This window comes from Lissotriton vulgaris, chromosome 2_1 (genome assembly GCF_964263255.1).
Source record: "Lissotriton vulgaris chromosome 2_1, aLisVul1.2, whole genome shotgun sequence".
Taxonomy (NCBI): Eukaryota; Metazoa; Chordata; class Amphibia; order Caudata; family Salamandridae; genus Lissotriton; species Lissotriton vulgaris.
The window spans coordinates 661,975,244-661,990,786 of record NC_141687.1 but is presented as its reverse complement, the minus strand read 5'-3'; positions in this window follow the sequence as shown (position 1 = coordinate 661,990,786).

The window sequence follows — 15,543 nt, the reverse complement described above, 5'->3', positions numbered from 1 at the left end:
AAGGTCATTTCGATGTAATTGTTTTTTTGATGGTTGTTTTAAGGTGGTCATTGCAGTGCACAATTCTTTATGTTGGTGTCCACTAGCAAAACATTTGACAGGAAATCGTCTGTCTTCTGCTGTTAAGGTAAAGACAGCACTTGTTGCCCGATGACACGGGGCTTGTTTGCAAAATACATCTGTGACCAATTATTGCATTATTTATAAAGAGTTGTGATTGTGGTTACTCAATTTCGCACTGTTTCTGTTTAACTATAAAGAGAAACATGATATTATAGAATCTTTGCCAGATGCATGGATGAATTTAAATGGCCGAATCATACTTTCGTTCTACATACCTTTATATGAGGATGGGTATTACCTCAACGGGGGTCAAGGACACCTTTGTGGCTCTGAGCTGGAAGGGAATAACAGTGGAAAGCCTTATAGCTCCGTACTGTTCTTTTCTACTTCGAAAATACCGATAACGCGAAAACGCCGAACCTACCCGCACGTGCGGAGTTGTCCGCTGATTGTGCTGACTCTGCCCCCGGGTAGCGTGGGGGGTGTGTCTCCGGTTGTATTATACGTTGTGAGTGTAGAGGTAGAGAGAGGACAGCGGTGACGTTTCTAACCTCTCACTGAGCTTTATTAGTAAAGCGATCTTAGAACAGATGACATCAACATTATTAACAGTGACATGTTAAATCACTAAACGGCTAGCCCAATGGACGTCGTGTGAAACACAGATAATTATGACATATTTTAACGTCGCGAAATGTATTGTTGGAATTTAATTAATAAAACACAGCCTGTTCGTGTTATGACCAGTCACTATCAAATTGCCTTACCCTCCCCCACTTACAACACGAATAGTCCGCATTTTATTATTGCAGAATGAGTTAGATTTCACCAATTAAATTTGAGATTTCAAAATATGTCGCAATTGATATTATATCAGATCACTGCAAAAACTTTGATTTCATCTGACCTGAGACTTAGTTTCATATGCGACTATTATATACTGTTATTTTAGTCCCTGGTCATAACACGAACAGCCCGTGTTTTATTAATTAAATTCCAACAATACATTTAGCGACGTTAAAATGTGTCATAATTATCTGTGTGTCACACGACGTCCATTGGGCTAGCTGTTTAGTGATTTAACATAATATGTCACTGTTAATAATGTTGATGTCATCTGTTCTAAGATCGCTTTACTAATAAAGCTCAGTGTGAGGTTAGAAACTTCACAGCAGTCCTCTCTCTACCTCTACACTCATGACATATAATACAACCTGAGACACACCCCCCACGCTACCCGGTGGCAGAGTCATCACAATCAGCGGACAACTCCACACGTGCGGGTAGGTTCTGCATTTTCGGGTTATCGGTATTTTCGAAGTAGAAAAGAACAGTACGGAGCTATAAGGCTTTTCGCGGTTATTCCCTTCCAGCTCAGAGCCACAAAGGTGTCCTTGACCCCCGTTGAGGTAATACCCATCCTCATATAAACGTATGTAGAACGAAAGTATGATTCGGCCATTTAAATTCATCCATGCATCTGGCAAAGATTCTGTAATATCATGCTTCTCTTTATAGTTAAACAGAAACAGTGCTAAATTAAGTAACCACAATCACAGCTCTTTATATATAATGCAATAATTGGTCACAGATGTATTTTGCAAACAAGCCGCGTGTCATCGGGCAACGAGTGCTGTCTTTACCTTAACAGCAGAAGGCAGACGATTTCTTGTCAAATGTTTTGCTAGTGGACACCAACATAAAGAATTGTGCACTGCAATGACCACCTTAAAACAACCATCAAAAAAACGATTACATCGAAATGACCTTAACTAATTCCCTTTTTGTTGATATTTTCTCAGTAAGCATGGGCTCAATGGGATGTCCTTAGTGAAACCACCCTTCTGAATTGCGAGCTTAAGATAAGCTCTAAAATCCACAAAATTTGGCGAATTGTGCTGATATGTATTTGAAAAAGTTTTTCTTTTCTATCTATATTTGCTTGTTTTTTCCTCTCTCCCTTTACCTACAGATTTGAGAGCAATTAACCCAGTGTTAAATACAACACTGTGAATTACTACACAAGTGGTGTAAGTAATCTATGTTTGTTTGTCCTGACGAAGGCTCCATAGACCCGGCTGGGCACTAGGGAGCTGAAACATGTCGACGCTATTCATGAAGTGGTATAGTAAGATCCAGTAACTTGTTCTTATATCTATACCCACCATTCTTTTGAAGGACAGACTTAACCTCTTTCTAATAAAGTCCTTTTAGGTTAAGTTTTGTGTTTTAAACACAATTCTTTCCTCATATTTTATTTTTATCTCTGGACACTGATGCCAGAATCTGAGGTTGCCTCTGGGTGAGGCTGGCATACAGCACGATATTGGACATCCAATGACAATGCCACAACGCTAATGTGGGGCAGAGTACAGTAATATACTGCATTCGAGTGACATAGCGTTTATAAGGGTGATCCATGCTAACCAACGGTTGAGCAGTTACAAGTGTCCATTCCACCACTTGATTACCTAGACAATGAATACATGCCACACCCAAACAATATTTATAGTCTGAGCAAGGACCCGATTACCAATGCCCATCCATGAAGAAACAGTTGTCAAACTACAAATAATGTTAAATTATAATGCCCGAAGCCATCAGGGTAAACATATGAATATTACAACATCAATTCTGGATGACATGCGTATGCCGTAGTTATCAAACGTGATGGGATAAAAGAATGAATCAATACAACGAGGCACACCTGACATTGCATCTATGATTGTTAGCACATCTATAAAACATTTAATGTTTCCTAAGTCGTCATATATGTTGATTGGGCAAATGTCCAAAGTATATTCAAGGGCCAAGGTGCATAATGCCATCTGTGGTATTTTACGAGATTGAACTGAAATAGCACAAATATTCCCATTGTAAGTCATGTAATTACATATGTTGAGTCAAAGAATATTAGATACATACTCGTCCAATACGAACAATGATGTTGGTATACATCTATTTACACTTTCGTATGTTAAGTATGGAATTAATGTCCCCTCCCCTCGCTCCCAACAATATTTTTTCTAAGATCAACCACTTGATGGAATCTGGTTGATGTCCCGGTGTCTGAAAGTAGTCTACCAAAGGTGCGCCCACCGTGCCACACCGTATCCTGCTACAATGTTGCAGCATCCTGGTCTTGAATTTTTGTCTAGCTTGTCCTATATACATCTAATTGCAAGGGCACAGAATGGCGTAGATGACATCTGTTGGGTTGCAATTAGTATGTACCTGTTTCTGTATTTGTCCCTGCTGCCGGCCTCCATCCCAATTCTGAATTTGTTGATTCTGTCCTCTCCTTGGACCTCTGCTCCAGTTGTAGCCTCTCCCTTTCGGCGGTCTCAGCTGGGTATCTTCTAAAAAAGACTGTGCCTGTGGTGGTTGCTACCAACCGTCTTGATATTGATACCCACTACTTGTGCCTGGTTGATCTCCCTCACTCCCAGTCCCAGCACTGTTTGAGCCTGATGATTCCGAAAAAGTGGTATAATGTTTATTGCCTCTGTATCCACCTCTACCCCTGTTAAAGAAACAACCGTGCGTGTCTTGTTTGAAATAGTCTTCTTAGAGGGAAGGATATCCGGATTTCTTATCATAGGAACGTATATCCTTAGCTAATTTGTCCAGTTTCATAGTTTGAGTATTGGGGTCAAAGTCTTTTATAGTTTTCTCTAATTTCTCCAATGCCACCTTGGCATTCATCAGTGCCGTATAGCCAGGGATCTCAAGCATGAGTTCGGTGATCTCCTTAAGTAGTTTATATACCTGTTCGATGGCTGTCTCGATCCCCAACATCATCCAGTGGCTAGAGCAGTTATTAGCTACGAAACTGAAGCCCTCTTTGAACTTGGGGTTGTCCACAAAAATTGGCCACAGCGGCTCTCCCCAGCTCAGTAGGAGAGCTGATACTATAATATTCCCTGCATTCTAGAATCTCGTCCCATAATTCTTTACAGGGATTTGTTTGGGATTGTATTTTTGCCCATAACTTTGCTTGGGGTGATCCTAGGAGAATGAGACCACCACCTTATTTTTGCGTGATGTGCTCTTTGTGTTCAAGGCATCTACCTAGTCCTCTTTCTATGTTATGGGGGACCCCAAAATCATCACCTCTATCACTGTTTACTTCATTTCCCATTTTGTGAGATAACTATATGCTTTATAGCATTTATTTATTTCAAATTCTGCTTATTATTAGAGTTTTAAAATTAACACAGAGATACAACACAATTGCAACATTGTCTTTGTAAGCCAATAGTTACAGATATCACATGGGGGTTACAGCTTGTTCACAAGATCTTTGGCGTGTTGGGCCTACTTGTAGGCGTAGTTATAGCATATTAATATTGTTAGCCTGTAACATTGTTTTCAACCTTTCCTCCCAAAAAGAGGAACGAAAGAAAGGAAAAAAAAGGGGGAAAAAGGAAACCTAATTAAAAAGAGAAAAAAGAACAATAGAACCATGATGTCATGTTGCGTACGTTATTGTTAGTGGTCAGGAAAGTAGGTCTTCTGACTCAATAGAGAGGCACCTTCCGAGAAGCAAGCCCCTTTCTGTTCCACTGTGACTTCATATATGAAATAAATTGAGGGCTCTCAGCCGTGGGGAGCACACCGTCCAACAGATAACCTAACAACAGGGACCATATATACTCTAACCCTTTCCTGGACTCTTCCACTATGTCGGGCATGCACTCCGGAGCCAGTGTCTGCCACAGCTGCGCGTGCCATTGAGTTAAAGATGGAGCCTCGTGTTTTTTCCACGCAGCAGCTACTGCCATTTTTGCTGTCCCCAAGCAGAGCCACATAACCGATCTGTCTCCTTGCGTTTGACGTTTCAGTGTTGGGTCTCTCACCCCCAGCAATATGTGGTCAAGTGAATTCGGGATTGGGTAACCCAAAATGAGTTTGATTTGGGTCAGAATCTCTTTACAAAACGGCTTTATGGTGGGGCAGTCCCATCAAATGTGGCAAAAGTCGCCCAACAGAACACACCCCCTCCAGCACCTATCAGAGGAGTTGGGGAAGATCTTGCCCAGTTTCTGAGGGTATAAGCACCAGTCGGACATGAGTTTGTAATGTGCCTCTCTAAAGAACATCGAGCGGTTGAATTTGGTTATGTCTCGACATAAACGCTCCCACGGTTTTGCCACTACAGTGTCTATTACTGTGTCTCAAAATTGTTTATGTTGTGGGGCTGTTCTGGAGCCAAGCCCCTGAATAAGGGCATATAGGAAAGAAATGCAACCCTTGGAGGTGGATCCAGACCTGGCAAATTTCTCTATGGGGAGCAGGTCTCTGGTGGCGGCCAGCCGCACCAGAGGTTGCTGCACCCAATGTTAAATCTGCAAGTAGTGGAATTCCTCTTTGGCAGGCAAAGTGAATTGTTTCATGCAATCTCGGAAGGTGAGTATCTCTCCTCTCCTGAACAAGTTGGAGATCATGTGGCAGCAACCTGCCCTCCATACCTCAAAGGGTCCTTCGTGAAGCGCTGAAGGAAGGGCTGCATTAAAATGTATGGGCATATAGGGAGACGGAAAAGTAGTCAGTTGCAACCTCTTAGTGAGGTCATCCTAGACCCGTAGTGTGGTAGCTGTGGGCATACTAACGTAGGCATTGGGTGGTCTATCATGTTTTGGCTTCAGAGGAGGTCCCAAATGGTCCTGCCCGTGACCTGCTTATCTATGAAAGCCAGTGTTTCTCAGAGGCTTGCAGCGATCTCCCGTCATTACTTGCATCTGAGCCGCCCTGTAGTATCCCAAAAAGTCCAGAAGCGCCAGGCACCCATCCCTGCGTGAACTTGTGAGAAGACGATGGGACATGCGTGCCCTCTTCCCCTCCCAAATGAATTTAGAGATCATCTGTCTCAGCTCTCTGAAAAGACCTTTGTCTACTTGTATAGGTAATCCCTGAAAGAGGTAGAACAAACAGGGGAGAGCATTCATCTTTATGGCGTTGATCCTGCCCAACCAAGAAATATATGCGGCGCTCCAATTGCCCAAGCCAGCTTTTAATTGGTGCAGTTAGGGGGAAAGGTGGTCTTTTAGAGCTCTGAGACATGGGGAGTCAGCTTGATGCACAGGTTTGTGATCTCCTTGGCTGCCCAAGTATGTGATCTTCTCCACCTGATGCCACTCCTCTTTGTATAAGGTCAAATTACGTAAGAAGGACTTGGCCAGGTTGACCCGAAAGCCCGCTACTGTCTCAAATAGTGACAACTCCGTCTGAATAGCTGGAAGAGAGGTCAGTGACTCTGTGAACGGGAGAAGCACATCATCTGCAAAGAGCGAGATCGTATGATCATCCATACCAAACAGCACTCCCTGAATGTCGGGATGCTCTCTAATTTTATGTGCTAGGGGTTCTTTACACAGGGTGAAAAGAATGGGGGACAGCGGACACCCCTGTCTCGTCCCCCATGCCAGGCTGAAGGAGTGCGATGCAGCGCCATTGACCAGGACTCGGGAGTTGGGGGAATGATAATTGGCGAAAATCATCCCAATAAAGGTCTCACTAAACCCAAACCCTAAATAAAAAGGACCATTCCACGCAGTCAAAAGCTTTTTCCACATCTAGTGGGAGAAGAGCTGCCGGGATGCAGTTTTTCCAGACCTTTTCCATGATATGGATGAAGCTCCGCAAATTATCATGGGTCCGGTTCCCCTTTATGAACCCTGATTGGTCCTGGTCAATAAGACCTAGGAGAACGTTTTCTAGGCGAGTAGCCAAGATTTTTGAATAAATCTTGGCGTCCAAATTCAGTAGGGCTATCAGGGTGTAAGAGGAGCAAGTTATAGGGTCCTTCCCCCTTTTGTGTATCACCGCAACAAGTGTCTCCCCTATGGTGGGAGTGACCTGCTGTGTAGAGGCGATGACATTTAACAGGGTGGCCATGTAGGGGACTAGTTCTGGGGTGAAGGTGCAGTAGAAGTGCGCAGAGAACCCATTCAGTCCTGGTATCTTCTGTAATTAGAGTTCATCAATCGCTTTCTGAACTTCCTCAGTCGTGATAGGTTTATCCAGGTCCTCACTGGTACATGACAGGACCTGAGGGAGGTCTAAGGGGTCTAGATAGGTTGCTTGGTCCTGCTACTGTGGTACCTCCGAGGTGTAGAGAGTACGATAAAACTCCCCAAAGGTATTGACCTTCCCCTCTTCTGTCATGTGGGAGACACCCGCGAAATCCACTATTAATTTAATGTACTCCCTTTCCTGCTTGGCCCTTAGTTGGTGTGTTAGTAGTGTGCCCACCTTGCTTCCCCACTGATATCTCGGGCCTGCAACCGTAAGATGGATTTTTTCGCCCTGTTGGTGTATATGACCTGTAGCTTCCCTTGGGCTGAGTGGTCGCTCCCCAGTGTCTTCCTGCATCAGTCGGTATCGTTGCTTGGCTGCTTATCTGCTCATTTGCCTCATTATTGCTGCCTGCTGTGTGCCTGGTTGCCGCGCTGAACATTTTGCATTTCTGTATTTTAAAAGCGCCGCTTTTTCAGCATTTGCGCATTTCCGCTGGGCTCCCCCCTCCGCCTCCATTTTGCCTGTGTTGTTGTTGTTGTGCTGATCTCTAGCCCGCCCCGCCTCCCAGCTGAGACGCCCTCCCACTGACCAGAACAGCGCTCCACAACCGGAAAGCGCCGTGACTCGCTCCTGTCCCTTGGGCTGAGTGGTCGCTCCCCAGTGTCTTCCTGCATCAGTCGGTATCGTTGCTTGGCTGCTTATCTGCTCATTTGCCTCATTATTGCTGCCTGCTGTGTGCCTGGTTGCCGCGCTGAACATTTTGCATTTCTGTATTTTAAAAGCGCCGCTTTTTCAGCATTTGCGCATTTCCGCTGGGCTCCCCCCTCCGCCTCCATTTTGCCTGTGTTGTTGTTGTTGTGCTGATCTCTAGCCCGCTCCGCCTCCCAGCTGAGACGCCCTCCCACTGACCAGAACAGCGCTCCACAACCGGAAAGCGCCGTGACTCGCTCCTGTCCCTTGGGCTGAGTGGTCGCTCCCCAGTGTCTTCCTGCATCAGTCGGTATCGTTGCTTGGCTGCTTATCTGCTCATTTGCCTCATTATTGCTGCCTGCTGTGTGCCTGGTTGCCGCGCTGAACATTTTGCATTTCTGTATTTTAAAAGCGCCGCTTTTTCAGCATTTGCGCATTTCCGCTGGGCTCCCCCCTCCGCCTCCATTTTGCCTGTGTTGTTGTTGTTGTGCTGATCTCTAGCCCGCCCCGCCTCCCAGCTGAGACGCCCTCCCACTGACCAGAACAGCGCTCCACAACCGGAAAGCGCCGTGACTCGCTCCTGTCCCTTGGGCTGAGTGGTCGCTCCCCAGTGTCTTCCTGCATCAGTCGGTATCGGTGCTTGGCTGCTTATCTGCTCATTTGCCTCATTATTGCTGCCTGCTGTGTGCCTGGTTGCCGCGCTGAACATTTTGCATTTCTGTATTTTAAAAGCGCCGCTTTTTCAGCATTTGCGCATTTCCGCTGGGCTCCCCCCTCCGCCTCCATTTTGCCTGTGTTGTTGTTGTTGTGCTGATCTCTAGCCCGCCCCGCCTCCCAGCTGAGATGCCCTCGCCCCTCCCCCTCCCCACCATCCATATATGACAGTTCTTCCCACGCGCAGCGTTTACGCGCAGCGACCGCGCCCAATCCGCGCCGAAGGTGCGCCAAAGGTAAGCCCGTCTACGCCCGTTCGCGCCTGGACCGCGCCCAGCGCCAGACCCCCTGCCCCTCGCGCTGCCCAGCCCTCCCGCATTACCTACGATGCCGCCACCCTCCTAGCCCTTAACCCCGGTCGCGCCCCCAACTGCGTCCAAGCCGCTCCTGGACACACCCATGGACCTTTCTCCTGCTACTCCTGCAGATTCAGCGGCACCAACTGCATCTCCGCTACGACCACACCACAGATTCACGACCCCAACCACCTACAATGCATCCTTCTCAACACCCGCTCGGTCCACAGACACGCCATTGACCTATGGAATCTTCTAGACACCATCTCTCCAGACGTCGCCTTCCTAACAGAAACATGGATGAACGCTTCCTCCGCCCCAGACATCGCCATTGCCATCCCTGAAGACTATAAGATCACACGCAAGGACCGTATCGGCCACACAGGAGGAGGAATCGCTATTGTACATAAGAAATCTATCCGCATCTCAACCAGCTCTGACGCCAACCTCGCCAACTCCGAACACCTTCACTTCCAAATACACATCGACCCCAAGACCACACTCAGAGGCACCCTCCTCTACAGACCACCAGGACCCCGCGCAAAATTCAGTGAAGACATCACGGACTTCGTCACTCCACACGCGCTCCCCTCCAAAGATTACATCCTTCTGGGAGACCTCAACTTTCACCTTGAAAAGATCAACGACCGCAACACCTCCACCCTCTTGGACAACCTCGCCAACCTCGGACTTAAACAACTAGTCACTTCCCCCACCCACATCGCAGGTCACACACTTGACCCCATCTTCACCTCCAGCAATCATGTCTCCTTCAGCCACACTACGGACCTCCTCTGGACTGACCACAGCTGCGTTCACTTCACCTACAACAAGCCGAAACCCATCAACCACCCCCAACCAACTCTGCAAAGAAACTGGAACAAAATCACCACCGACCAGATCTCCGCATCGCTCCTTCTAAACACCCCAGCCCACTCTTCTAACCCAAACCAAGCCGCCGCTAACCTCACCCTATGGTTATCCAACACCGCCGACACCTTAGCACCACTGAAAAAACGTCAAAGCAAACCTGGCAACAAGAAGGCCTCATGGTTCAACGATGACCTTAAGAAGTCCAAGAAACTCTGCCGCTCCCTTGAAAAGGCCTGGAAAAAAGACCCAACCTCTAGCACCAAGGACGCCTTTAAAAACGCCACCCGCACTCACCACCAACTAATCCGAAAGGCCAAGAAAACAGCATTCAAGGATCGACTTGACAACAACGCCCACAACAGCAAGGAACTTTTCAACATCGTCAAGGAATTTTCCAACCCCTCGGCCAACTCCAACGACATCACCCCCTCCCAAGCCCTCTACGACTCCCTAGCCTCATTTTTCCACAACAAGATTGCAGACATCCACAACAGCTTCGACAACCAACCCGGAGACGAACCCACCCAACCATCTGCTGAACACTCTCCCCCCGTGAACACCCTTAACAACTGGAACCCAATCTCCACTGAGGACACCATCCGCCTGATGAACTCCATCCACTCAGGATCCCCCACAGATCCATGTCCTCACCACATCTTCAACAAAGCAGACTCCGTTATAGCACCGCACCTCCAAGACGTCATCAACTGCTCCTTCAACTCCGCCACCTTCCCGGAAGACTGGAAACACGCTGAACTCACCTCCCTTCTGAAAAAAGCCACAGCGGACCCCACCGAACTCAAAAATTACCGCCCCATTTCGCTCCTTCCATTCCCGGCCAAAGTCATCGAGAAAGCCGTCAACAACCAGCTCGCCGCTTTCCTCGAAGCCAACAAATCCCTCGACTCCTCACAATCTGGCTTCCGAGCAAAACACAGCACTGAGACCGCCCTCATCGCAGCAACAGACGACATTCGAACTCTACTGGACAATGGAGATACAGTCGCCCTCATCCTCCTCGACCTCTCTGCAGCATTCGACACAGTCTGCCACAGCACCCTGTTACAACGCATCAATAACATCGGAATACAAGGAAAAGCACTTGAATGGATCACCTCGTTCCTCACCGGAAGAACCCAGAGAGTCCGCCTCCCACCATTCAAGTCCGAGGCCACTGAAGTCATCTGTGGCGTACCACAAGGATCCTCACTCAGCCCCACCCTCTTCAACGTATACATGAGCCCCCTCGCGACCATCGCCCGCCAACACAACCTCAACATCATCTCTTACGCGGATGACACTCAACTAATCCTTTCTCTCACCAATGACCCCAGCACCGCCAAAACTAACCTACACGAAGGAATGAAAGAAGTTGCCGAATGGATGAAACAAAGCCGTCTGAAACTGAACTCAGACAAAACAGAAGTCCTCATATTAGGTACATCCCCCTCTGCATGGGACGACTCTTGGTGGCCGGAAGCCCTTGGAAAAGCACCCATCCCGACAGACCATGCACGGAACCTAGGCGTGATCCTGGATTCTTCACTTTCAATGAACAGACAAGTCAGCGTCGTATCCTCATCCTGCTTCAACATTCTTCGCATGCTCAGGAAAACATTTCGCTGGATCCCCACCGAAACAAGGAAAACAGTCACCCATGCTCTAGCCACGAGCCGACTGGACTACGGAAACACCCTCTACGCAGGTACTACCGCTAAACTCCAGAAGAAACTCCAACGAATCCAAAACGCCTCAGCCAGGATCATATTAGACATCCCGCGCAACGAACACATCTCTGGTCACCTGAAAGACCTCCACTGGCTACCCGTCAATAGGAGAATCACTTTCCGACTGCTAACCCACGCACACAAATCACTCTACGACATCGGACCAGAATGCCTCAACTCACGACTGTCCTTCTACACCCCCTCCCGCCAACTACGTTCTTCCAGCCAAGCCCTCGCCACTGTACCTCGCATCAACAAGTCCACCATGGGTGGCAGATCCTTCTCTTACCTGGCTGCTAAAACATGGAACTCACTCCCCGCGTACCTTCGCCTCACCCAGAACCACCTAGCATTCAGAAAGCAACTTAAAACATGGATATTTGACAAGTAATCCTCCTCCCCTTTCTAAGCGCCTTGAGACCCTCTGGGTAGGTAGTGCGCTATATAAATTCTCTGACTTGACTTGACTTGAATAACGGTCTCGAGGGGCCCTCCTTAAGCGCCTTCTCTACGCCATGCTGTCCTTTTTCAAGCACAAGTCTTTCCTCCCGCTGCTGGTTTTTCAGGTTAGTGGCCAATTCTATGCATTTGCCCCGGACAACCGCATTAAGAGCATCCCAGGTGGTGGCATAGGAGATGAGTTCGGGATCATTATTCTCGAAATAGTCCTTAATGGTCTGTCTGAGATCGTCACGCAGGAGTCTATCCCTGCAGAGGAAATTAGGGAAATACCATTGCGTGTGCTTAGGGCTCGGAGCGGGCCAACTGAAGGTCATCTTGAAAAAAGGCATGGTCAGACAGACATATGTGATGAAAGTGGGACTGTAAGATCGTGGGGAACAGAGATTGGCTCACAGACATATGATTGATTTGGGAGTATGTCCTGTGGGAATCGGATATGAAGGAATACTCACATACGGTGGGATTACTCTCCCTCCATACGTCCACCATGCCCAGGTGTTGGAGTTGTGATCTTACCAAAAACTCTCCCACCACCCTGTGTGTATGAGTTGTGTTTAGTCCCGGATCCCAGAAGAGATTAAAATCTCCCATTAGGAGTATGTCCACCCTTGTGAAGTTCTCCAGAGTCATGAGGAAGGAGAGGAGGAAGCCCTGCTGGCCCGCGTAAGGTGCATAGATTACTGCAAACTTGCATGGCCGTCCTCTCAGGTCCCCCCGCACCATAAGGTATCTCCCTGCCTTATCAGATTTGGTGTTGTGAGATTGGCACGGAACCCTGCATGAAAAAGAAGTGCCACCCCATTTTGTTTTAAGGCATGGGAGGATCTAAAAATAAGAGGGTAAGCTTTATGTTTTAGACAGTGTTCCTCAGGTTTTTTAAGGTACGTTTCTTGGAGTGCCGCCACTTGGATATTGTGGTCTGCCAAATATTTCCAAAGGCGCTGCTGCTTGTTAGGTGAGTTATTGCCCCTAACATTCCATGTTACACTACGGACTGCTATACTTATCTAGTTGGGCATCGGCCCCACTCCCCCAGGCCCCCTGCTCTGAGGCTCTTCCCATTCCCCCCTCCCCCCGACCCAGCAAATGCAAAGTGCAGCAAAGACCTAATGACATCATAATAGCGCAACAAAACAGTATAAATAAGAACTACGAGTTCGGAGAATCCTTATCTCAGAGAGGAACCTTGTTAAAATAAAGAAACTCTAGGAGTGAAACATTTCCACCCCCCAGCCCCAACATTCTCAACATCTAAGGCATATGCATAACGGTGCTGCAGAGTCACTTAGTGCCTTTCGTACCCCAATGCACCCTTGCATTAGCTGTGCGCATTAGTCTGTGCAGGTGGCTCTGCAATTAACAAGATAAGTGCAAGTTCTCCACTCCATCCACCCTCCCATTAATACCTCCTTACCTATCCTGTGGCAGGGAGTATTTGGCTTCACTGACAATAAGTACAGCTCAAACGTGGGACCCACAGTTCACAGACTTTAGTCCGGAGTGTGCTCAAGTCTGTCCGAGCAGGTGGCTCATCAAAAGTCGAGGTAAATGCAAGTCCTCCGCTCCATTCACCCACCCACTGATATCCCCTTGACATGGAGTATTTTCCTTCACTGATAACAAGAACAGGGAAAACCATGGAACCAACAGTTCGCAGACTTCTGTCCGGAGTTTTCTTCTTCCCTCTTCCTGCTTTCCACCAAGGACCACCACCATGTCACTCTCGCAACCGTTCTCACTCTGTGCCCCTCGAAGATGCTGCGTGGTTAGGCGAGGAGATCGCTAATCCCAGAAGGTCCGCCGCCTCTGCCAAGTCCGTGCAATGAAGGTGTTTTTTATCTCATTGGAAGGCAATCCCAAAGGGATATGTCTATCTATACTTGACTTTCCTCTCTCTCAAGAAGTCGGTGTCCGGGCGGAATTGCTGCTGTCGCATTCGCCTGGCCTGGGCCGCATCTTGGTAGAGCGTGCACGTGGCCTTATGGAAGGTGACCTTGTCGGTAATTCTCGCATTTGTAGGACCGGTTCTTTGATCTTGAACAAACTGAATTTCACCAGGATGTCTCGAGGCCTCTGATTCTCCCCAGGGAGCCGTGGGCCCACTCTATAGACTCTCTCTAACCAAACTACAGGACCGTCCTCTCCTGTGACTGATGAGAAAAGGCCCACCATGAATGCTTCCAGGTCTGGGCCCTCACAACCTTCCGCCAGACCACAGACTCGTACATTGTCTCGTCAGGAATGATTTTCTAAGTCCTTGCACTTGAGCAAGGTGGCTCGCAACTGACCACTCAGATCCGCTGATATTCTTCATGGGGTTTAATTCAATCGGCCAACTCTTGGTACTTCACCTCGAGGTCCAGCATACGGGTGCCCACCGAGTCTACATCCGCCTGCATGGTCACCAACTTCTCCCTCATCTCCAGACAAAAAGAATCAATGGAGGCGTCCATATCAGCTTTGATGTCCGCACGGAGCTCCTTTTTGATCTCCCGGAGGGCCTCCCTAGTGAGCACCATTGTTCCTTTTGATTGTGCCGCCTCCTTCCCAGACGCCCCTGTGCCTGCGGTGGCAAAATAATTTGAGACTTAATTGTTGGGGGCCTTTTTTCGGTGGCATACAGGGTCAAGCTCCCAGGTCAGCTCATGGGCGCCCCACTTGCCGTGTAAAACCAGTCTGGGCTCTCACCAGATTTGTAGGGGCCCACCTCCCCTCCTCGGCCCCCTCAGGGGGGTCCCCAGGGTCTGTCTACTGTGGCTATTGGGGCTTCGTAGTAATCCCTCCTAGATTCCTCCTGGCATGCACTGCAATCGTGCCACTAGTAAACCGCCTCAGGAGGCTGTGCAGTCAGGCTTGGTGCTCCTAAGATCTCTGGGTCTCTGCAAGAATCATGACGAAAGGAGCCTGTACTCCTGCTCTTCTGTTGCTCCCTGGGTTCACCTCTTAGTGGCAGCTCGCCATGGCAGCCATATTAAGGTCAGGCACCATGCGGCCAGCGCTGCACAATGGACACTTTGTTTGCCCCACTCATGGCTTCTTCAGATTTGGCGGCCCCCTCTTTGCAGTTCACTGCTGAATCTTGCAGCTTGCCTAAATCCTCAGCCTGGGGAAGCTGCCGATTGGAAAAGAGCTTATAGTCCCTGGGTCCTCGCTTTACATGTGCCTCCCAGCAAACATTCAGAGCCTCTCTGCTGGCTGCCCGATGCGGTCCCCCAGATTTCAAGGGGGGCCCCCAGTTAAACCACACACCTGATGGGGGCTTGTAGACCCGGTGGCTCTGATGTCACAACCATGAGGGGAGCCGCCACTCTGAGACAGTCCGGTCCGGGGCAGTCACGGATATGCTGGCGCCTCTACACCATGCGGTGGGGGCACATAGTGAGTCGGAACTGGGAGCTGCCTGCTTCAGTCAAATTCCATGCCAGTTGGCCCCCTCCGCTAGTGCCGCTCACCTCTCCCGGTAGGGAGCGCCGCCATGATGTGGGGTCCGGTCGTCTGTCCATTTCACTCCACTGGCCACCCGCCTCACATCTTTAGAGGCACTCAGTGGTGTACGCCGAGTGCCCCTAGCTCCGCTCACTGTTTCATCGGCGGGCTCACTTTTTCCACTTCTCGGAGCCCCCCTCAAAGAAAGCCGCCATTTTGTGTAAACCGCCCGGGGCGGCCATGATCAGCTAGCACCCCTCCGCCGCTTCACG